Here is a 26,206-nt window from a genome sequence, read left to right on the forward strand (position 1 = left end):
TGCAGTAATTCCCTGGTGGATTCTAACTCCACCCCTACCAACGAATTACCCTCCCCAGAATAGCCCTGAAAATCTTCACCTGAGAAAAACCTGAGCCCTTACCCAGCTTGCCTGGGATATCTGGTTACTGGCTTGGGACACTTGTGACCAGGCTTACCACCACACGCAGCCGGTTTACTTTCTCAGCTCAGCTGTGGGAAGTCACTGCCTGGTCTTCAGTCTCGGTGGCTTCTTCTGCGGTACTGCGGCCCCTTCCTCTGGTACATCGATCTTGGTGGAACGAGAGCGAGAGGGCGAGAGGGCTCTCTCTAGATACAAGCTGCAAGCTGCAAGGTCCAAGCTTCACTCCAAACTCCAAGCTACAAGCTAAAAATAAAGTGGAAAAGACCCTGTATTTATGGGAGTTTTGCTACCCCTATCTTTCTCGCCAATCTTTAAAATCCCTTTGTTTCTAAGCACAGGTACTTAGTCAGTGATGGGCCATCCAACCCATATGGATTGGGTTGATGGCCCTAAATCTGGGCATCTCTCTTAGTCTTTGTGTTGGGAAACACCCAGCTCCTCCTTGGCTGGCCAGGCTAGTGGCTTCTGAGATGGAGGTGAGAAGTGCTTTTGCATATTAGAGTGGCTTTGTCAATGGTCCCCCCTTCCTGGTCGACAGCTCTTTTGTCAATATTCGTGGCCCCCTTCCTTTAGCTGCAACTGGTGGGCAAACCCGCTCTGGATGACTGACAGTTCTGTTGCCAGAGCTAACTGCCATGCGGTCTCTGGAGTTTTAACAAACCCAGCTTTTTCACATATCTGCACAGGGTGACCCCATAAAATCCACAAAATATTCTCGACTGAGTCCATTCTTCAAACAGAAACTTTGCGATTTCTTCAAATATGTCGTTACTGTACAGTATAAATGCACATGAGGCCCATACTTGAGAGAAGGTCACTCTGTGACCAATAACCTTCATTAGCCAGCATTAAAGTGATGAAGGTGGGTGGAGCTTCCTCTTTTATACCTGAAAGTCCAGGTTAAGTGTGTCTCCCACAAGTTCACCACCTAGTGGTCAATGTTCTCACAGTGTACAACTTAGGTCAGTGGCAATCTGTTCTCCAAATCTTAGTGGGTCACGACTACCGTGGCGTTGCCTAGCACCGGAATGATCTCCTTTGTATATGTCCGTAGCTCTGTGTCAATCGGCAATAATTTTGGTCTCCTCGCCTTGCACGCCCACAACTTGTCGAACTGTTTGATACTCATCAGGGACTGGCTGGCCCCTGTGTCTAGCTCCATTGATACTGGGATGCCATTGAGGAGCACTTTCATCATTATCAGTGGCGTTCTGGTGTATGAACTTTATATGTGCTCCACATGAACTTGCTGAACATCAGCGATTTCCCCCAGTGTTCATTTGGCCTCGTAGGGTTTACATCGGGCCCGTCCTCCTCATACATCAACCTGGCTGCGGGCTTCCTGCACATATGTGCCAAGTGTCGGCTGACGTTGCAGTTTCTGCATGTATATTGCTGATACCTGCAAGCTCTGGCTGGGTGTTTGCCTCCACACCTCCAACATAAGCCGTTGTTGGAAAGGTCCATTACCAGTCGATCGCCTCTGACTGTCTCTGTAACTGTCCTTAAGCGCACCATTAGAGCATAAGAACATATGAATTAGGAACAGGATTAGGTCATCTAGCCCCTCGAGCCTGCTCCGCCATTCAACAAGATCATGGCTGATCTGGCCGTGGACTCAGCTCTACTTACCCGCCCACTCCCCGTAACCCTTAATTTCCTTATTGACAGGTGTTGATGGCCCCATTACTGGCCGCATTGTCCTTTGCGATGGCATGAATCGCCATTCAGCTAGCCATTGTCTCTGTTGAATTCCCCCTTTGGGTTCGTCTATATGCTCAGGCATGTCCGATTGCCCCTGCCTGCCTGGAGAACTGTGTCCCGCGTTAACAATGTTGACTCCCTGTCCATTTGCTGCAGTTAAGCCAAGATTTTTGTTAAACATCATTCTGGTCTCTTCCTACCCTGAGATAAATGTCTGGGCCATCAAAGCCGCCGTCTCCAGGGTCAATCTTTGGTCTCAATCAGTTTCCTGAAAATCCCAGCGTGCCCGATGCCCTCAATAAAAAAGTCTCGCAACTTCTCCGCTCTGCATGCATCTGGGAACTTAAATAGGCGTGCCAGTCGCCGGAGGTCTGCCACGAAATCTGGAACGCTTTGCCCTTCTTGCCGCCGGTGCGTGTAAAGCCGTTATCTCGCCATGTGCATGCTGCTCGCCGGTTTAATGTTCCCCGATCAACTTACTGAGCTCTTCAAAAGTTTTGTCCGGTGGCTTCTCTGGTGCCAGTAGGTCCTTCATCAGGGAGTACGTCCTGGGTCCACAAACCATCAGGAGATGAGCCCTGCGTTTGTGGGCTGAATCATGTCCCAGCCATTCCTTAGTGACGAAACTTTGCTGTAGTCTCTCAATAAAATCGTCCCAATCATCACCAACACAGTACCTCTCGTCTATGCTGCTAGTGGCCATACTCGCGTGGTTTAAATACCAGTTTCTCGTCGCCAATAATATGTCCTTACTATACATTATAAATGCACATGAGGCCCATACTTGAGAGAAGGTCACTCTGTGACCAGTAACCTTTATTAACCAGCACCGAAGTGATGAATGTGGATGGAGCTTTCCCTTTTATACCTGAAACTCCAGGTTAGGGTGTCTCCCACAAGTTCACCACCTAGTGGTCAATGTTCTCACGGTGTACAACTTAGATCAGTTTATATGACAGTTGAATACATGACATCTTCAGTCCCCCGTTTGATGCTTTTTCTTTCCATAAAGCATCACTCGACGAGAGAGCAAAGGCCAAAGTCTCCCACAAGAGATGCTGCTCCCCTGATTTTACATTTTAAAACCCCTGAACTGTACCCCTTACTGCGTGTCACAGTTCCCTTCTACAGAGTAAAGACATCAGTGAAAATGGCTTCTGAACACATGGTTGGGTTCCACTCCATAAGACGTCACAAAAAAACCACCGCGTACAGCATTGTCAGGTGGTAACACATTACAAAATCACCACAGCACTAATCGCCTTATTACACATACGAGTGTAAAACTATAACCCGAATATACAATACACTTGCTTACAGAAATTTGGTACATTACAAGTTTTAGCAGGGAGAAACCATCATCAACAACTACAGCTCTCCGGATCGATTTAACACCCCTTGTCACTGTGCTCGGAGCATCCGGCTCCGTCGCCTGCAGCTGATGTAAAACAAATAGCTTACAAGCAACAATTGTTTGATAACTAATGCATGGGAACAGACGCAGATCCAGGGAAGAATCCCCACACGCAGACCGATGTCCCACCACGGTGGCGAGACAATCCCCTTGATGTCCTCCCCCAGTTTTACTGTCTTTTGCTCTAAAGTATAAAAATTTTTCTGGGAGAGCTCGACGGCCTTTAATAACTCAGTGAGGTGCTCTGGCAGAAAAGGGATCAGGTACCCGAAATGCTCCACATAGTCCTGGAGATGCGTGAAGGTGTTGTTCACAGTGAAGTGAATAGTCGAAGGTTCGGGGATGCAAGTAATTCGTTCTTGTGCCACTTGAACCTCCGCCTTGGGTTGGAAACAAAAGCAGCTGTCGCTCACCGGACACCACATGTCATGGCTGTTGACACAGTATGCCCCACTCCCCACGTATGCTACCTGTGGAGGTACGTGATCTGGTCCCATCACTTCCATAGTGCAATTGATAGGTTCCGCGCCTGCAGAAGCAAACCCACATTCTGATCGAGCAAAAGCAGTCAAGTGCTGGGGACACAGTATTACGTGTGCACCCCGGCTCTGCCAGCCGGAGAGGTCACAGTGCCTGTCATAGCATGCTCCCACTTTATACAGCGGGGACGCTTTAAAACGAACATGCACTCCTCCACGAATGACCCCGATATTCTCAACTCTGTTGAGCATAAGAATTAGGAGCAGGAGTAGGCCATTCAGCCCTTTGAACCTGCTCAGTCTTTCAATAAGATCATGGCTGATCTACCTCCACTCTACTTTACTGCACGAAGGACTCCCCACCAACACTATTTAAAGGAATCATCAACTAAGAACATAAGGACGTAAGAAATAGGAGCAGAGTAGGCAATATGGCGTCTTGAGCCTGCTCTGCCATTTAATATGATCATGGCTGATCCGATCATCGACTCAGGTCCACTTCCCTGCCCGCTCCCCATAACCCCTTATCCCCTTATCCCCTTATCGTTTAAGAAACTGTCTATTTTTGTCTTAAATTTATTCAATGTCCCAGACTCCACAGCTCTCTGAGGCAGCAAATTTCACAGATTTACAAGCCTCTGAGAGAAGAAATTCCTCCTCATCTCAGTTTTAAATGGGCAGCCCCCTTATTCTAAGATTATGCACCCTAGTTCTAGTCTCCCTTATCAGTGGAAACCTCCTCTTTGCATTCACCTTATCAAGCCCCCTCATAGTCGTATACATTTTGATAAGATCACCTCTCATTCTTCTAAATTCCAATGAATAGAGGCCCAGCCTCTTCAACCTTTCCTCATAAGTCAATCCCCTCATCTCCGGAATCAACTTTGTGAACCTTCTCTGAACTGCCTCCAAAGCAAGTATATCCTTTTTGTCGGGGATGGTGTGTGGGCCAGGTTCACTTCTGACCTTCTGATCGGTTCGATTCGCTCTCACTCCCTGGGTTCTAGACCTTGGATTTATTTGGGGATGTGACAAAATGCAGCAGACAACTAGTTTTGGGGCAAGAAACTTTGATTTTATTCAGGAAAGAAAGGATAATGTCAAAACTTACAATTTCTAGAATAAGGAACACCTTATTACACATACAAAAGGGGTTACAGAAATATAATACATCTCCCACCTTCCAATACCTAAAACTGTCTCGATTAAAATCTAGGGCAACAGGGATAATGCTCACCAATACTCTTACTCGCAGTTAGCGGTGGTTCACGATTTTGGGGTTCGCTGGACTCTGTAGGTTCTGCTTGCCGTACTCCGAACATTGTGGAAAGACTTCTTACTGCGTAGTCTTTCAGTTGGGTTGAGTCCGCTGATGCGGTAGGGCGCGTTTTGGATTTATGGGGTGAGTACCCACTTTCTTCTTGTAGGAGTAGGGCTTTAGGTTATTTTAGGTAATGTTTCACTCATTGGAAGCCAGGAGTAGATTGCAGAGAGGAAAACTTTCGAATCTTCGGTTTCTTCTTGAGTAGTTTTTGTCGATCGCGGTGGTTCGATGTTACCACGTTGGCTGTGGTCAGTTTGTTGCCGCGATGAGTTGGTGATGTCCGAAGTTACTGGGAACTGCTTTTCTCTGCCTGTTTGATGATGTTCTTCCTTCTCCGGTGGCAGGGCAGTGTGACCCAGGAGTGCTGTTGAGGCCGAAGGTGCCGAAGCTCAGGGGGCTCAAGAAGGCTGCGTAGCGAGCCCCTTGGAAAGCTGATTAACCCGAAAAATAGGGCCTCAATTATACCTTGATAGCCTTTCTAATCTGCGCGCCAAATCAAACCAGATTCTTTGTCTTAGTTTTGGCGGGCTTGGTAATTCTTTGTTGGACTTTGGCGAGCCCGTTAACGGTAACTTGTTTTAGGATGTGTCGATCTGTTGAATTCGGGTTGCGATTGTACAAATTATTTTCGGTGTTTATGTTGTCTGCCTAGGCCTGGGTTTTCTATGCAGGCCGGATAGGTGATTAACATGCATATACTGGATGGGTTTCATGCTTAGAGCTATGGCTCCTGGGGAGCAGAATTTTGGAGTTTACACAATTCCCCCAGACAATTTGTTTTAGCTCGACTATCCCAGACAGCTCCAATACCCAAAACTGGCCTTTTTCAGAGGTTAATGTTCCCCTGGGTTTTGCAGTGTTTTTCCCCTGCAGACCCATGCATCTTTTAAGTAAGTCCAAAATTATCCTTCCTTAGGATTTCTTCACACAGAAGGGAAATCTTTGAATTTTGAGAAAACTCGAGTTTTTCATTTTGTAAATATGGAAACCAAAACTTCACGCCGTTTTCCAAGTGTGGCCTCACCAATATCCTGTACAACTGTAGCAAGACTTCCCTGCTTTTATATTCCAACCCCTTTGCAATAAAGGCCAAGATTCCATTGGTCTTCCAAATCACTTGATGTACCTGCATACTATCCTTTTGTGTTTCATGCACAAGTACCCCCAGGTCCCACTGTACTGCAGCACTTTGCAATTTTTCTCCATTTAAATAATAACTTGCTCTTGGATTTTTTCTGCCAAAGTGCATGACTCACACTTTCCAACATTATAATCCATCTGCCAATTTTTTTGCCCATTCACTTTGCCTGTCTATGTCCCTTTGCAGATTTTTTTGTGTCCACCTCACACATTGCTTTTCCTCCCATCTTTGTATCATCAGCAAACTTGGATATGTTACACTCGGTCCCTTATTCCAAGTCATTAACATAGATTGCAAATAGTTGGAGTCCCAGCGTTGATCCCTGCGGCACCCCACTAGTCACTGATTGCCAACCAAAGAATGAACCATTTATCCCGACTTTCTGTTTTCTATTAGTTAGCCTATCCTCTATCCATATAATCCCCAACCCCGTGAACTTTTATCTTGTGCAGTAACTTTTTATGTGGCACCTTGTCAAATGCCTTTTGGAAGTCTAAATACGCCACATCCACTGTTTCCCCTTTATCCACACTGTTTGCTACATCCTCAAAGAATTCCAGCAAATTTGTCAAACATGACTTCCCCTTCAGAAATCCACGCTGACTCCACCTGACCGAATTATGCTTTTCCAAATGTCCTGCTAATGCTTCTTTATTAATGGACTCCAACATTTTCCCAACCACAGATGTTAGGCTAACTGGTCTATAGTTTCCTGCTTTTTGTCTGTGTCCTTTTTTAAATTGGGGCATTACATTTGCAGTTTTCCAATCTGCTGGGACCTCCCCAGAATTCAGGGATGTTTGGTAACTTACAACCAATGCATCCACTATCACTGCCGTTACTTCTCTTAAGACCCTAGATGCAAGCCATCAGGTCCAGGGGATTTATCCGCCTTTAGTCCCATTATGTTATTGAGTATCACATCCTTAGTAATTGTGATTGTGTTAAGTTCCTCCCCCCTATAGACCCTTAACTATGTTGGAATATTGTTTGTGTCCTCTACCATAAAGACTGATACAAAATGTTTGTTCAGAGTTTCTGCCATCTCCATGTTCCCCAATACTATTTCCCCCGTCTCATCCTCTAAGGGACCAACATTTACTTTAGCCACTCTTTTCCTTTTTATATACCTATAGAAATTCTTGCTATCTGTTTTTATATTTTATGTTGGTTTACTTTCATAGTCGAGCTTCCCTTTCTTAATCATTTTTTTAGTAATTCTTTGCTGGCTTTTAAAAGCGTCCCAATCTTCTGTCCTCCCACTCGTTTTAGCCATTTTGTGTGCCCTTGTTTTTAATTGGATACCGTACTTTATTTCTTTAGTTAGCCATGGATGGTTATCTTTTCTTTTACACCCTTTTCTCCTCACTGGAATATATTTTTCTTGAGAGTTGTGAAATATCTCCTTAAATGTACGCTACTTACAGATTAGTTGCTGGTTGATTTCTTCTGGCTGTTGCTTCAATTCCAGAAGTGTTTTTATGTTTTCCATAGTTTGTTCAAGTTGCAAAAGGCCAAAGGTAGTGGTGTGGTACAGCGGAAGGACCTTTTGCTGACATTTAAAGCTTCTGCACAAACCAGTAGCTCCCAGATATGAGTGCGTTAGTAGGCCTTCCCCTTGGAATACTGCATGAATGGAAGAAAGAACAGAGGCCATGTAGTGCAGGACAAGCAGCTAGAAGAGGGAAGAGGAGGAGGGGTAGAAGGCCATATGCTTCAGTGTGTTCAGAGAGCAATTCTACTACCTGACCCTCAGCGAGTGCGAGATATCTGAACTTCAGTAAGGATGTCCTCACTGAAATCTGGCACCAGCAGCAACCTCAGAGCAGGGCAAGGACCGCAATGCCAGTGGCTTTGATGTTGACTGTGGAAAAGAACGTTATGCATCAGGCTCCATCTTGGCTGGAGCTGGAGATAGTTGCAAAATCTTGCAGTTTGCAGTCCACCGTTGCATAAGAGGCTCTCTATTCAAATAGAGCTGACGGCATTTCATTCTCTCTTTCCAGGTAGAGTGAGCATGCAGCTTTGATAGGATTGCAGTTCTTCCTCATGGTGTAGGGTGCCATTGACTGCACGCACATTGCTTTGCAGCTGCCATATGTTAATTCTGCCATATACCGGAACTGGATTCCACTCCCTCAACATCCAGCTGGAGTGCGGCCATGGGTAGCGAATAATGCAGATCAGTGCCCCGTATCCTGGAAGCAGTCATGATGCCCTTTTCTGTGGCAGTCTGCTGTGCCAGCTGCATTTGAGCCACCATAACAAACCAAAGGGTGGCTACTGGGCGACAACGGCTATCTGCTGATAACATGGCGGATGGCTCCAGCGCCCATACGTGTGCAGCATGCATACAATGAAAGCCGTGCAGACACATCAAATGTGATAGAACAGCCCAATGCCATGGTGAAACAATGCTTCTATTTCTTGCACCAGAGGAGCACTGAAGTACTCAGCAGAGTGGGCATCAATGTACTGCTGCAGGCTACACAACCTCATCATCATGAGGAGACAACGCTTGCCACCAGCTGTACAGTAAGCAGCTGAGGAGCAGGGGTATGAGGAAGGGGAGGGGAGGGGGTAACCTAGACAGCCCTTTTCTTCCTGAGCTCTCGATGAAGAACTAATTTGAGTGTGATACCAGTAGCCACAACACCAATTACTCATTCACCCACAGTCCCACACATTAACTTTCCTCTGTCACTGACTATCACAGCATCCGTTAGGCCACAATGCAAAAATAAAAATCACCACAAAATAAACATTCCAAACCAATGTTCTGAATGAAATCATGCCATATTGCATACAAACATAAACTAATCACCCTTGTGCATTCCCTTACTGCCTGCTTGTCCTAGTGCTCTTATGCAGTGCTACCCCAATGGCTGCAGCATGGCTGATGGAAGGCTACTGACATTCAGTGGAGGAGACTGCAGATGGCCTTGGAGGAGAACCTCGAGCCGTTCGGGGCCCAGAAGGCTTGGTTGTGGGCTGCACCATCTCGGCATGGGTGGCAGCAGTCTGTGCTGGCGAGTTGAAAGGCAACAGTAAGGGTAACAAGGAGTGGCAATGTGGGAGCATGAATGCTGTCATCATGAGATATGAGGATACTGTCGATGGTTTCAGTCTCGCTGCTGGCCACAGCCTCAGCAATGGACCTTCCCATAATGGCCAGCACCCGCTCCTTCATAGGGGTTAGGACATGCAGACAGGCCTGTTCCACTCTGGTTAGCTCCTTCTGCCTCTGATTGTGCACCACCTTCTCTGGCAAGAGAGAGAGAGGTGTGTCAGTAAGTGTCATGCAATCTGTTGGGTGATGTGGCTATCATGGTCAAATATCTGACAGTGTGTGCAAGCTGTGAGATGTAGGTTTGAGGCCTACAACAGTGCTACATGTGTAAGTGTTAGCTGAAGCTATGAATGTTAAGTATGAGTCATGATTAAGAGAGGTTATTGGTAGGAGAATGATGGGGGTGTAGTGAATTGAGCAGTGGCTGAGGCTGGTGGTACAGTTGAGAGGATTTTGCATTTGAAGATGCATTCACTGACCTTGAACACGCGTGTGAGGTCAGTGAACTTCTTGCAGCAGAGCAACCAGTTCCTCTGTGCTTGACTCATAGCATTGACCTCCACGGTTATCTGCTCCCACTGCCTTTTGACCATGTGTTTGGAGGACCTTCTGTCCCTCTGGGAATAAATGACAACTCTCCATTTCCACCTCCTCCAAACAAGACCTCGGGTGGATAATCCAAATACCTTACAGCCCGCTGTCTCCCACGTTCGGCATTCCTCACAGCTTCCCAAGACAGGTTCACTACCTTCATGAGTTCCAGCATCTGCTCCATCCACAATGCACCTACATAGAAACATAGAAACATAGAAAATAGGTGCAGGAGTATGCCATTCAGCCCTTCGAGCCTGCACCACCATTCAATAAGATAATGGCTGATCATTCACCTCAGTACCCCTTTCCTGCTTTCTCTCCATACCCCTTGATCCCTTTAGCCGTAAGGGCCATATATAACTCCCTCTTGAATATATCCAACGAACTGGCATCCACAATTCTCTGCAGTCAGGAATGCCACAGGCTAACATCTCTCTGAGTGAAGAAGTTTCTCCTCATCTCAGTCCTAAATGGCTTACCCCTTATCCTAAGACTGTGTCATCTGGTTTTGGACTTCCCCAACATCGGGAACATTCTTCCTGCATCAAACCTGTCCAGTCCCGTCAGAATTTTATATGTTTTATGAGATCCCCTCTCATCTTTCAAAACTCCAGTGAATACAGGCCCAGTCGATCCAGTCTCTCCTCATATGTCAGTCCTGCCATCCCGGGAATCAGTCCAGTGAACCTTCGTTGCACTCCCGCAATAGCAAGAACGTCCTTCCTCAGATTAGGAGACCAAAACGGAACACAATATTCCAGGAGAGGCCTCACGAAGGCCCTGTACACCTGCAGTGAGACCTCCCTGCTCTTATACTCAAATCCGCTAGCTATGAAGGCCAACATACCATTTGTCTTCTTCACCGCCTGCTGTACCAGCATGCCAACTTTCAATGACTGATGTACCATGACACCCAGGTCTCGTTGCACTTCCTCTTTTCCTAATCTGCCACCAGTCAGATAATATTCTGCCTTTGTGTTTTTGCCACATAACCTCACATTTATCCACATTATACTGCAGCTGCCATGCATTTGCCCATTCACCTAACCTGTCCAACTCACCCTGCAGCCTTTTAGCGTCCTCTTCACAGCTCACACCGCCACCCAGCAAAGTGTCATCTGCAAACTTGGAGATATTACATTCAATTCCTTCGTCTAAATCATTAATGTATTTTGTAAATATCTGGGGTCCCAGCACTGAGCCCTGCGGCACTCCATTAGTCACTGCATGCCATTCTGAAAAGGACCCGTTTTTCCCAACTCTCTGCTTCCTGTCTGCCAACCAGTTCTCTATCCACGTCAGTACATTACCCCCAAATACCATGTGCATTAATTTTGCACACGAACTTCTTGTGTGGGACCTTGTCAAAAGCATTTTGAAAGTCCAAATATACCACATACACTGGTTCTCCCTTGTCCATTCTTCAAGTTGTAAGGGGTTTTCACAGGGAGTGTTGTTGTGACTTGGGTGTCTCTCTCTGGGCTTCTGCCCTCACAGCTTATGCCTGGCCTGTGAGGTACCCTGAGTGCTGCAAGAGCACCCCTAGAGAGACTGTGTCCACAGCTTATGAAGGGGGTTTTGAGACTCGTGCGTCCCCACAGCTTATGCCTAGCCTGTGAGGCACCCGTGAGTGTCAAACACTCCTAACCCCTTCTTCCCGAGCCTGTGACACACAGTTGAGCATTTTCGAGGCGTTCCTAGCTTCCCTTACACTGTTCTGACATAAGACTCACGATCAGGAGATGTAATACAATAGAACTGAGACAAAGTGATTCCAAGATGAACTTTAGGCTTCCAATTTATTTGACAAGGTGTAACTCAACAAACAGCAATACACCAACAAAACAATCCCCCTAAATCCCACTAAACGGACACAACGAAAATCTTTACACAAGTTTAGCAGTACAATGCCCAACCTCCCACCTTTCCTGGCCTAACTGAGTTGGGAGTTCTGGGGACCAGAGGTTATACTCACTATTGTGCCTTCTGCAGTCTCGTGGTTTGTTTCTTCTATCTTTGGTGTCTTCGGACACTGGTTTTCCTTCAGTGTCGAGATTCTTGCTGGTTGTGGTTGTTGGATGACGAGGGCAGGGAAATCATCTCCCCCTACGTTAGAAATCCTTTTTTTATAGCCAGAGTATCCAGTCCGCCTCTCCTGCTGAAGTCGATTCTTCTCATTGGTGGACTTTGTGATTTTGAAAAATGCAGCAGTTTTAGATTATTGCGGGGTTTTTTCCACTGATGTTAACCTACTCAAGGTTTGAGTGGGTGTTGATTGCATTGGTTTCCTGTAGCCATTGTATAGGCCCTTGGGTTGTTTTGGGTTCCCTGGTTTTGAAATATCTGCATAATTATCCTTCAATTCAGTTTTCCTAACCTACTCAAGGTTTGAGTAGGTGTTAATTGGGTTGACCTTCTGTAGCCATTTCCTTCCATAGTGTAAACATGGGGAAGACAATAGTCCGATAATGGCTGTGAGTCAGTCCCAGTTTTCGAGCAAGTGCTCTCCCATTGGCTTGAAAGCCCCATGCTTCGGGCTGACTCTGTCTCACCATTGGTCCCACCCTCGGTGTCATACCCCGTCCAATCACTGCTCTGCCAAGGTCAAACTGTTATCGGTTTCAATTCACAGCACAGACTGATCCCACAGCCCTTTTCCTTCTGGGTAAAATGAGGGGGTTTTCGTCCTCCCCTACAAAGTTGCACCCTCAAAAAATTCTAGATGATTTGTCAAGCATGATTTCCCTTTCATAAATCCATGCTGACTTGGACCGATCCTGATTCCAACATTTTCCCCACTACTGATGTCAGGCTAATCGGTCTATAATTACCCGTTTACTCTCTCCCTCCTTTTCAAAAAGTGGTGTTACATTCGCTACCCTCCAGTCCATAGGAACTGAGCCAGAGTCAATAGACTATTGGAAAATGATCACCAATGCATCCACTATTTCTAGGGCCACTTCCTTAAGTACTCTGGGATGCAGACTATCAGGCCCTGGGGATTTATCGGTCTTCATTCCCATCAATTTCCCAAACACAATTTCCTTCAGTTCCTCCTGCTCACTAGACCCTCGGTCCCCTAGTATTTCCGGAAGGTTATTTGTGTCTTCCGTCGTGAAGACAGAACCAATATATTTGTTCAACTGGTCTGCCATTTCTTTGTTCTGCATTATAAATTCACCTGATTCTGACTGCAAGGGACCTATGTTTGTCTTCACTAATCTTTTTCTCTTCACATATATATATTGAAGGTTGTGCAGTCAGTTTTTTTTTTCCAGCAAGCTTCCTCTCATACTCTATTTTCCCACTCTAATTAAACCCTTTGTCCTCCTCTGCTGAATTCTAAATGTCTCCCAGTCCTCAGGTTTACTGCTTTTTCTGGCCAATTTATATGCCTCTTTCTTGGGTTTAACAGTATCCATAATTTCCTTTGTTAGCCACGGTTGAGCCACCTTCCACATTTTATTTTTACTCCAGACAGGGATGTACAATTGTTGAAGTACATCCATGTGATCTTTAAATATTTGCCATTGCCTATCCACTGTCAACCCTTTAAGTATCATTCGCCAGCCTATAATAGCCAATTCACGTCTCATACCATCGAAGTTACTTTTCCTTAAGTTCAGGACCCTAGTCTCTGAATTAACTGTGTCACTCTCCATCTTAATAAAGAATTCTACTATATTATGATCACTCTTCCCCAGGAGGCATCGCACAACAAGTTTGCTAATTAGTGCTTTCTTATTCCACATCACCCAGTCTAGGATGGCCAGCCCTCTAGTTGGTAACTTGATATATTGGTCTAGAAAACCATCCCTAATACACTCCAGGAAATCCTCCTCGACTGTATTGCTACCAGTTTTGTTCGCCCAATATATATATATAGATTAAAGTCGCCCATGATAACTGCTGTACCTTTATTGCAAGCATCCCTAATTTTTTGTTTGATGCTGTCCCCAACCTCACTACTACTGTTTGGCAGTTTGTACACAACTCCCACGAGTGTTTTTTGGCCTTTGTTATTCCGCAGCTCCACCCATACAAATTCCACATCATCCAAGCTAATGTCCTTCCTTACTATTGCATTAATTTCCTCTTTAACCAGCAAAGCTACCCCACCTCCTTTTCTTTTCTGTCTATCCTTCCTAAATGTTGAATACCTCTGGATGTTGAGTTCCCAGCCTTGGTCACCCTAGAGCCATGTCTTCGTGATGCCAATTATAACATATTCATTAATTGCTGCCTGCACAGTTAATTTGTCCACCTTGTTACGAATACTCCTCACATTGAGGCACAGAGCCTTCAGGCTTTTTAACACACTTTGCCCGTCAATGAACAGCGTGGTTGGCGCTGGCTGCACGCAGAAATCATTATAAAGTTGCCGTGATGCCACTGCCTGCATTTCAATCAATGGGTTCTGGTTAATCATGCATCACAATTCTCATGCCCTTTATCAGGGGGTATGCAATTTAGCTCCCAGAGAATCTATAGAAGAATTCATGCTAGCCTTCACAATTAGTAAAACGTTGAGTATAAGAAACATAAGAATCAGAGAAATAGGAGCAGGATTAAGCCATTTGGCCCATCGTGCCTCTTCTGCCATTCAATAAGATCATGGCTGATCTGATCATGGACTCATTTCCAATTTGTTGCCCGCTACCCATAACACTTTACTCCCTCATCACTCAAAAATCTGTCTATCTCCAACCTAAATATATTCAACGAGGCAGCTTCCTCAGCTCTCTGGGCCAGATTTTCATCCCTCTGAGAGAAGAAATTCCTCATCATCTCAGTATTAAATGGGGGGCCTCTTATTCTGAGACTATTTCCCCTAGTTTTAGTTTCCCCGATGAGTAGAACTATCCTTTCTGCATCCACCTTACATAAGAACATAAGAAAATAAGAAATAGGAGCAGCAGAAGACCATTCGGTCCCTCGAGCCTGCTCCGCCATTTAATAGGATCATGGCTGATCCGATCATGGACTCAGATCCACTTTCCTGCCCGCTCTCCATAACTCCTTATCACCTATTGCTCAAGAAACTGTCGATTTCTGTCTTAAATTTATTCAATGTCCCAGCTGACACAGCTCTCTGAGGCAGCAAATTCCACAGATCCACAACCCTCTGAGAGAAGAAATTTCTCCTCATCTCAGTTTTAAATGGGCTGCCTCATATTCTAAGATTATGTCTTTCCCTATCAGTGGAAACATCCTCTCTGCATCCACCTTGTCAAACCCCCTCATAATCTTATACGTTTCGATAAGATTACCTCTCATTCTTCTGAATTCCAATGAGTAGAGACCCAACCTACTCAACCTTTCCTCAGAAGTCAACCCCCTCATCTCTGGAATCAACCTGGTGAACCTTCTCTGAACTGCCTCCAAAGCAAGTATATCCTTTCATAAATATGGAAACCAAAACTGCACGCAGTATTCCACATGTGGCCTCACCAATACCCTGTACAACTGTAGCAAGACTTCCCTGCTTTTATACTCCATCCCTGTTGCAATAAAGGCCAAGAATGCATTGGCCTTCCTGATCACTTGCTGCACCTGCATATTAACCTTTTGTGTTTCATGCACAAGTACCCCCAAGTCCCGCTGTACTGCAGCACTTTGCAATCTTTCTCCATTTAAATAATAACTTGCTCTTTGATTATTTCTGCCAAAGTGCACGACCTCACACTTTCCAATATTATACTCCATCTGCCAAATTTTTGCCCACTCACTTAGCTTGCTTATGTCCTTTTGCAGATTTTGTGTGTCCTCCTCACACATTGCTTTTCCTCCCACCTTTGTATCGTTGGCAAACTTGGCAACCATGTCGAGTCCGCTCATTATCTTATATGTTTCGATAAGATTACCTCCCATTCTTCTGAACTCCAGTGTGTAAAAGCCCAACCTACTCAACCTATTTTCATGAGTCAAACCCCTCATCTCTGGAATCAACCTGGTGAACCTTTTCTGAACATCCTCCAATGCAAGTATATCCTTCCTTAAATACAAAGACCAAAACGCTAGTACTCTAGGTGTGGCCTCACCAATACCTTGTACAGTTGTAGCAGGATTTCTCTGCCTTTATACTCTACCCACCTTGCAATAAAAGCCAACATTCAATTTGCCTTCCTGATTACTTGCTGTACCTGCATATTAATGTTTTGTGTTTCATCCACAAGGACTCCCAGGTTCCCTCTGCACTGCAACACTTTGCAATTTTTCCCATTTAAATCTTAATTTGCTTTTCTATTTCTTGTACCAAAATGGATAACCTCACATTTTCCTATATTATATTGAGGAGTGGTGCAAGAGGGAGGGATTCAAATTCCTGCGACATTGGAACCGATTCTGGGGGAGGTGGGACACTACAAACTGAATGGTCTGCACCTGGGCAGGACTGGAACCAATGTCTTAGGGGGAGTGTTTGCTCGTGCTGTTGGAGAGGGATTAAACTAATATGGTAGGGGGATGGGAACCTATGCAGGGAGACAGAGGGAAGTAAAATGGGGGCAGAAGCCAACGATAGAAAGAAGAAAAGTAAAAGTGGAGGGCAGAGAAACCCAAGGCAAAAATCAAAAAGGGCCACAGTGCAGCAAAAGTCCAAAGGGACAAAGTGTGTTAAAAAGACAAGTGTGAAGGCTCTGTGCCTCAATGCGAAGAGTATTCATAATAAGGTGGACAAATTAACTGCGCAAGTGGCTATTAAAAAATATGATATAATTTGGATTCTGGAGACATGGCTCCAGGGTGACCAGGCTGGAACTTAACATCCAGGGGTATTCAACATTCAGGAAGGATAGACAGAAAGGAAAAGTAGGTGGGGTACCGTTGCTGGTTAGAGAAGAAATTAACACAGTAGTAAGGAAGGACATTAGCTTGGATGATGTGGAACCTATATGGATAGAGCTGCAGAATCCCAAAGGGCAGAAGACGCTAGTGGAAGTTGTGTACAAACCACCAAACAGTAGGAGTGAGTTTGGGGACAGCATCAAACAAGAAATTAGGGATGCTTGCAATAAAAGTGCAGCAGTTATCATGGGTGACTTTAATCTACATATAGATTGGGCTATGGAGGAGGATTTCCTGTAGTGCATTCGGGATGGTTTTTTAGACCAATATGTCGAGGAACCAACTAGAGGGTTGGCCATCATAGACTGGGTGATGTGTAATGAGAAAGGACTAACTAGCAATCTTGTTGTGCGAGGCACCTTGGGGAAGAGTGACCATAATATGGTAGAATTCTTTATTAAGATGGAGAGTGACACAGTTAATTCAGAGACTAGGGTCGTGAAATTAAGGAAAGGTTACTTCGATGGTATGAGACGTGAATTGGCTAGAATAGACTGGCGAATTATACTTAAAGGGCTGATGGTGGATAGGCAATGGCAAACATTTAAAGAACACATGGATGAACTTCAACAATTGTACATCCTGTCTGGAGTAAAAATAAAACGGGGAAGGTGGCTCAACCGTGGTTAATAAGGGAAATTCGGAATAGTGTTAAATCCAAGGAAGAGGAATATAAATTAACCAGAAAAAGTAGCAAACCTGAGGACTGGGAGAAATTTAGAATTCAGCAGAGGAGCCCAAAGGGTTTAATTAGGAGGGGGAAAATAGAGTATGAGAGGAAGCTTGCTGGGAACATAAAAGCTGACTGCACAAGCTTCGATATATACTTGAAGAGAAAAAGATTAGTGAAGACAAACATAGGTCCCTTGCAGTTAGAATCAGGTGAATTTATGATTGGGGAACAAAGAAATGCAGACCAATTGAACAAATGCTTTGGTTCTGTCTTCATGAAGAAAGACACAAATTAAGTTCCGGAAATATTGAGCCCGAGGGTCTAGCGAGAAAGAGGAACTGAAGGTAATCCTTATTAAGTACTCTGGGATGCAGACTATCAGGCCTAGGGATTTGTCGGCCTTCAATTCCATCAATTTCCCTAACACAATTTCCTGACTAATTGTGTTAGGGAAATTGATGGGATTAAAGGCCGACAAATCTCTCGGCTTGATAGTCTGCATCCCAGAGTACTTAAGGAAGTGGCCCTTGAAATAGTGGATGCATTGGTGATCTTTTTCCAATGGTCTATCTATGGACTGGAGGGTAGCTAATGTAACACCACTTTTTAAAAAAGGAGGGAGAGAGAAAACGGGGTATCATAGACTGGTTAGCTTGACATCAGTAGTGAGGAAAATGTTGGAATTAATTATTAAAGATGAAATCGCAGCGCATTTGGAAAGCAGTGACAGAATCGGTCCAAGTCAGCATGGATTTATGAAAGGGAAATCATGCTTGACAAATCTTCTAGAATTTTTGGAGGATGTAATTAGTTGAGTGGACAAGGGAGAACCAGTGAATGTGGTGTATTTGGACTTTCAAAAGGCTTTTGACAAGGTTCCACACAAGAGATTGGTGTGCAAAATTAAAGCACATTGTATTGGGGGTAATGTACTGACATGGATAGAGAACTGGTTGGCAGAAAGGAAGCAGAGAGTCGGGATAAACTAGTCCTTTTCAGAATGGCAGGCAGTGACTAGTGGGGTGCCGCAGGGCTCAGTGCTGAGATCCCAGCTATTTACAATATACATCAATGATTTAGATGAAGGAATTGAATGTAATATCTCCCAGTTTACAGATGACACTAAACTGGGTGGTGGTGTGAGCTGGGAGGAGGATGCTAAGAGGCTGCAGGGTGATTTGGACAGGTTAGGTGAGTGGGCAAATGCGTGGCAGATGCAGTATAATGTGGATAAATGTGATGTTATCCACTTTGGTGGCAAAAACATAAAGGCAGAATATTATCTGAATGGCGGCAGATTAGGAAAACGGGAGGTGCAATGAGAGGTGCTGGGTGTCATGGTACAATAGTCATTGAAGGCTGGCATGCAGGTGCAGCAGGCGATGAAGAAGGCAAATGACATGTTGGCCTTCTTAGCTAGGGGATTTGCGTATAGGAGCAGGGAAAGCTTGCTACAGCCATACAGGGTCTTGGTGAGGCCTCACCTGGAATATTGTGTTCAGTTTTGGTCTCCTAATCTGAGGAAGGACGTTGTTGCTATTTTGGGAGTGCAGCGAAGATTCACCAGACTGATTCCTGGAATGGCAGGACTGACATAAGAGGAGAGACTGGATCGACTGGGCCTGTATTCACTGGAGTTTAGAAGAATGAGAGGGGATCTCATAGAAACATATAAAATTCTGACAGGACTGGACTGGTTAGATGCAGGATGAATGTTCCCGATGTTGGGGGAGTCCAGAACCAGGGGTCACAGTCTAAGGATAAGGGGTAAGCCATTTCGGACCGAGATGAGGGGAATCTTCTTCATTCAGAGAGTTGTTAACCTGTGGAATTCTCTTCCGCAGAGTTGTTAATGCCAGTTTGTTAGATATATTCAAGAGGGAGTTGGATGTGGCCCTTATGGCTAAAGGGATCAAGGAGTATGGAGAGAAAGCAGGAAAGGGGTACTGAGGTGAATGATCAGCCATGATCTTATTGAATGGTGGTGCAGGCCCGATGGGCCAAATGGCTTAATCCTGCACCTATTTTTTATGTTTCTATGTTTCCATCTGCCAGATTGGTGCCCACTCACTTAGCCTGTCTATATCTCTTTGCAGATTTTTTGTGTCCTCCTTACTATTTGCATTCCAACCCATATTTGTATTATCAGCAAACTTGGCTACATTACACTCGTTCTCTTCTTCCAAGTCATTAATATAGATTTTAAATAGTTGAGGCCTTAGCATCAATCCCTGCGGCAGCCCACTAGTCACTGTTTGCCAACCGGAAAATTACCCTTTTATCTCGACTCTCTGTTTTCTGTGAGTTAGCCATGCTAATATATTACCCCCAACCCTGTGAACTTTTATCTTGTGCAGTAACATTTTATGTGGCACCTTATCGAATTCCTTATGGAAGTCCAAATACACTACATCCACTGGTTCCCCCTTATCCAACCTGATCGTTACATCCTCAAAGAACTCCAGCAAATTTGTCAAAAATTATTTCGCTTTCATAAAACCGTGCTGACTCTGGTTGATTCAATTATAGCTTTTCCAAAGGTCCCGCTACTGCTTCCTTAATAATGGACTCCAGCATTTTCCCAATGACAGATGTTAGGCTAACTGATCTATAGTTTCCTTCTTTATGTCTGCCTCCTTTTTTAAATTGGGGTGTCACATTTGTGGTTTTCCAATCCGCTGGGACCACCCCTGAATCCAGGAAATGTTGGTAGATTGCAACCAGTGCATCCACTATCTCAGCAGGCACCTCTTTTAGATATTCGGATGTAAGCCATCAGGTCCAGGGGACTTGTCCACCTTTAGTCCCATTATTTTACCGAGTGCTACTTTATTAGTGATAGTGATTGTATTAAATTCCTCGCTCCCTTTAGCCCCTTGATTATCCATGATTGGGGCATTTTTAGTGTTATCTACTTTGAAGACCGATGCAAAATATGTGTTCAATGTCTCTGTCATTTCCCTCTTCTCCATTACTAATTCCCCTCGAGCGGACCAATATTTACTTGAGCCACTCTTTTCCTTTTTATGTACCTGTAGAAACTCTTACTATCTGTTTTTATATTTCATGCTAGTTTACTCTCATAATCTATCTTCCCTCTCTTTATCATTTTTTTAGTTGTTCTTTGCTGTTTTTCAAAAGTTTCCCAATCATCTGGCCTCCCACTAGTCTTGGCCACGATGTATACCCTTATTTTCAATTTGATACCATCCCTTATTTCCTTAGTTAGCCACAGATGGTTAGCCCTTCTCTTAGTCTTTCATTCTCATTGGGATATATTTTTGTTGCGAGTTATGAAATATCTCCTTAAATGTCTGGCACTGCTCATCAATGGTTCCATACTTTAATCTATTTTCCCAGTCCACTTTAGCCAACTCTGCCCTCATACCTTTGTAGTCTCCTTTTTTAAGCTTAGGATCCTGGTTTGAGAACCAACTTTCTCACCCTCCAACTGAATTTGAAATTCAACCATGTTATGGTCTCTCATTCCTATAGGATCCTTTACTTGGAGATTGTTTATTAATCCTGTCTCATTACACAGTACCAGATCGAAGATAGCCTGTTCCCTGATTCTGCAATGTCCTATTCAAGGAAACTATCCTGCATACACTCTATGAACTCTTCCTCAAGGCTGACCTAGCCAATTTGTTTTGTCCAATCAATATGAAGGTTAAAATCGCCCATGATTATTACTGTTCCTTTATTATAAGCCTCCGTTAGTTCTTGATTTATACTCCATCCAACAGTGTAGCTATTGTTAGGGGGCCTTTAGGCTATGCCCACCAGTGACTTTTTCCTCCATATTATTCCTTATCTCCACCCACACTGATGGAACATCTTGATCCTCTGGGCCAATATCGTTTCTCACTGACGCACTGATCTCATCTTTATCCCAAAAGCATAGAAGTCTTGCTGCACCTATATAAGGTATTGGCCACATCTGGAACAGTGCATGCAGTTTTGGTTTCCATATTTACGAAAGGATATACTTGCTTTGGAGGCAGTACAGAGAAGGTTCACTAGGTTGATTCCGGGGATGAGGGGGTTGACTTATGAGGAAAGGTTAAGCCTCTACTCATTGGAATTCAGAAGAACGAGCGATGATCGTATCAAAAATATAAGATTATGAGGGTGCTTGCAGAGAGGATGTTTACACTGATGGGGAGACTAGAACTAGAGGGCATGATCTTAGAATAAGGGGTCGCCCATTTAAAACAGAGATGAGGATCTGTGGAATTCGCTGCCTCAGAGAACTGTGGAAGCTGGGACATTGAAAAAATTTAAGACAGAAATAGACAGTTTCTTAAACGATAAGGGGATAAGGGCAGGGAAGTGGAGCTGAGTCCATGATCAGATCAGCCATGATCTTATTGAATGGTGGAGTAGGCTCGAGGGGCCGTATGGCCTACTCATGTTCCTATTTCTTATGTTCTTATCTTCTTTGTAACAGTGCTACCTGATCTCCTTTTCTTTGCTGTTTGTCCTTCTGAATTGTCAAATACCACTGAATATTTAGATCCCAGTCCTGGTTACCTTGCAACCACATGTCTGTAATTGCTATCAGATCATACCTATTTGTATCTATTTGTGCCATCAACTCATCTAGTTTGTTACGAATGCTACGTGCTTTCAGATAAGGAGCTTTTAAGTTTGTTTTTTTACCATCTCTTCCTGCTTTAACCCCCACATACTGATCACCTTTATGTTTATAAATTTTGTCCCTTCCTGGCATGCTCTGGTTTTTATTTCCCCAGTGCTATCCTGATCTATTGCCTTCTCCTTGTTCTTTGACTTTTTAAATTTTCACTCATCTGAATCCTCCCCCCACCCCAACTAATTAGTTTAAACCCCTCTCTACAGCCCTAGTTATTTGATTTGCCAGGACATTAGACCCAGCATGGCCTAAGTGGGGCCTGTCCCCATGGAACAGCTCCCTCTTACCCCAGTACTGGTGCCAGTGCCCCACGAACCAAAACCCATTTCTCCCACACCAGTCTTTGAGCCACATGTTTAACTCTCTGATCTTATATAGTCTATGCAAATTTGCTCGTGGCTCGGGTAGTAATCCAGAGATTATTACCTTGTGGTTCTGTTTTTCAATTTTGCCCCTAGCTGCTTATATTCTCTCAGCGGAACCTCTTCCTTTGTCCTACCTATGTCGTTGGTACACACATGGACCATGGCAACTGGATCTTCCCCCTCCCACTACAAGTTCCTCTTTAGCCCTGAAGAGATGTCCTTAACCCTAGCACCAGGCAGAGTCTTCGGGACTCACTCTCACGGCTGCAGAGAACAGTATCTATCCCCCGAATGATACTGTCCCCTACCACTACAATGTTTTCCTTTTACTCCCCCCCCTTGAATGGTCCCCGGTACCACGGTGCTGTGGTCTGTTTGCTCATCCTCCCTGCAGTCCCTGCTCTCGTCCACATAGGGAGTAAGAACCTCGAACCTGTTGGAAAAGAGCAAGGGCCGAGACTCATCCATCATTACATCCTGGGTCCCCATATCTTCCTTACTTGTAGTCACACCCTCCTGTCCCTGACCATGGACCAAATTTGAATTAATTAATCTAAGGGGTGTGACTGCCTCCTGGAACACAGCGTCCAGGTAACTCTCCCCCTCCCTGATTTGTCGTAGTGTTTGCGGCTCCAGCTCCAGCTCATCAACACGGAGCCGAAGTTCCTCGAGCTGCAGACACTTGCTGCAGATGTGGTCGCTGTGGGCCTCAATGGTGTCAACCAGCTCCCACATGCAACAGCAGAAACACATCCTCTGTCCTGCCATCTCAAATGTATTTAATTAATGAGTTAGATTTAGTTTTTAATTATTAATCCTGGCCCCTACTATAAGGCCCTTAATTTAAGGAAGAAAAGAGAGAGAAAAAAATCACCAACCAATCATTTCTCTGCCTTCCTGTGACATTGAATGTAGTCGCCCTGTGCTCCTTTATCGCCCTCTCTTACCTGCTCTTGCTGATCCCTGCAGTGGCTGGCAGTTCGCTCTTTTAACTGCTCAGCTGGTGTGGTGCTTCCTCACAGGTCCTGGTGGTCGGCGCTCTGTGCTGGGTCCAGGCAGCTCGCTGTTTTAACTGTTGCCGCCAGTGTGGTGCTCACTCACTGGACAGAGTATGAACAAGTTGTATCCAAGAAGTAGATATGGCCTTGAGTACATGTTTGCAATTCGATACAGATCTGTTATTAGACAGAAGTGATGCAAATATGCGAGAAAAAAGCAGTAAAACAGCAAATGTCATTGCTCACAGCAAGAGATCCATTGTGATCACTGCAAGCCATGGCATCTGTAGAAGCAATAAACCAAAAAATATACATCTTCAAGCACAAAAGGAATTGTAAAAAATCTAGCAAGTGTAATTAATGTGCATGACTACTACACACAGTGTCAAGTGCCAGAAGTATGGGAAATCGATGTTTCATAAATGTATTTTTTCAAGCAAAGGACATGTACCCTAAAAGAAAATGATGCATAATCTGCAGTGTGATCAAGAGGAAATATCTCTAAATGAAATGCACATCAGTTCTCAGTTGGGCATAGAAGCAGTGGAAGGTAATGATGATTAGGTTGAAGCTATTATGGTCAGCAAATCTAAAACTAATTTTAAGCTCGATAACATGGGAGCAGCACAGCCAATATAGTTCAAGGACAATTCATTAGAACCATCACCCATTAAACTGAGAGTATACACCATGAACCAAGATTAAAAACAGATGGGGAAAAGTATGGGGTAACTTTCTGTTATGTATGGAGAAAGAGTCAGACTGAATACTGTGAGCTCAAAGTAAGGTGTGACCTTAGTCTTTTATTGCAGTTCTCCAGAGTGCCTCTCTAACCTGTGAGGCCTCCTTAAATACCTTTGCTCCCAAGGGATTATGGGATCTCTTGGGACTCCAGGGGATGAGCCCTCTGGTGGCTGTACAGAGTATATACAAGTTTACATGTATAACACACTTTCCCCTCCCCCCCCCCAAAGTCAACAGTGTAACTATTTACAAGGTGAGTCGATCTGGGGCCCTTCTTGCCCTGGTTGATCGTCTCGGGGCAATTGCTGGTATTGGTGAGCCATCTGTTGGGGCCTCACTGGGCTGCTGTGAAGCTGGCCTTGATGGGCTGCCTGGGGTGGTGAGTCCTGCTGGGCTGCTGTGGATGATGGGTTCTGCTTCGTGGTCAACCCCTGTGTTGGTTGCCACTGGTGTGTGTGTTGGGGGGGTCAAAGAAAGTAGGGTCCAAAGTGGGTTGCTCAGGATAGTCCGTGAATCTGAGATTGATTTGGTCCACGTGTTTCCGGTGAATGAGTCCATTTGAAAGTTTGACCCTAAACACCCTGCTCCTCTCTTTGGCCACAACAGTGCCGGGAAGCCACTTGGGATCTTGTCCATAATTCAATACAAATACAGGATTTCAATCTCACGTGACACATTTGTGCTATCATAATATTGACTTTGTTTGAGCCGCCTGCTCTTTACCTGTTCATGTAGATCGGGGTGAAGTAACAAGAGCCTTGTCTTAAGTGCTCTTTTCATGAGCAGTTCAGCAGGTGGGATCCCAGTGAGCAAATGATGTTTCATGTGGTAGTTAAGCAGGACTCGGGATAGGTGAGTCTGCAGTGAGCCTTCTGTGACCCTCTTCAAGCCCTGCTTGATGGTTTGCACTGCTCTCTCTGCCTGACCATTGGATGCTGGTTTAAACGGGGCAGATGTAACATGTTTGATCCCATTACGGGTCATGAATTCTTTGAAACCAGCACTGGTAAAAGATGGCCTGTTGTCGCTCACCAGGACATCGGGCAGGCCGTGTGTGGGAAACATGACCGGTAGGCTTTCAGTGGTGGCAGCAGACGTACTTGCTGACATTATTTCACATTCAATCCATTTGGAGTACGAATCTGCAACCACAAGGAACATTTTACCCAAGAATGCGGCTGCATAGTTGGCGTGTATCCGAGACCACGGTTTGGAGGGCCAAGACCATAAACTTAGTGGCACCTCCCTGGATGCATTGCTTAGCTGCGAGCCTGTGTTACATCTGTGCACGCAGGACTCTAAGTCCGCATTGATATCGGGCCACCATACGTGGGATCTGGCTATCGCTTTCATCATTACGATGCCTGGGTGGGTACTGTGGAGGTCACTGATGAAGGTGTCTCTGCCCTTCTTGGGAACCGCTACCCGATTACCCCACAGAAGGCAGTCTGCCTGTATAGACATTTCATCTTTGCATCGCTGGAATGGCTTTATCTCTTCCAGCATTTCCACTGGGACACTGGACCAGCTCCCATGAAGCAAACAGTTTTTGACTAGGGACAATAAGGGGTCCTGGCTCATCCAGGTTTTAACCTGCTGGGCTGTGACGGGTGATTGTTCACTCTCAAATACTTCCATAACCATGATTAAATCTGCGGGTTGCGCCATTTCCACCCCCGTGATGGGCAATGGCAGCCTACTGAGTGCATCGGCACAGTTTTCTGTGTTTGGCCTGTGGCGGATGGCGTAGTTGCATGCGGACAACGTGAGCGCCCATCTCTGGATGCGGGCCGATGCATTAGTATTTATGCCCTTACTTTCGGAAAACAGGGATATAATGGTTTATGGTCAATTTTCAATTCAAATTTTAGCCCAAACAGATATTGATGCATTTTCTTTACCCCATAGATAGACGCTAACGCTTCTTTTTCAATCATGCTATAGGCCCTCTCAGCCTCAGACAGATGCCTGGATGCATAAGCAACTGCTTGCAATTTCCTCAAATCATTAGCTTGGTGCAATACACACCCAACGCCATATGACGATGTATCACATGCTAATACCAAATGCTTACATG

Source organism: Pristiophorus japonicus, chromosome 2, assembly GCF_044704955.1.
Source record: "Pristiophorus japonicus isolate sPriJap1 chromosome 2, sPriJap1.hap1, whole genome shotgun sequence".
Taxonomy (NCBI): Eukaryota; Metazoa; Chordata; class Chondrichthyes; family Pristiophoridae; genus Pristiophorus; species Pristiophorus japonicus.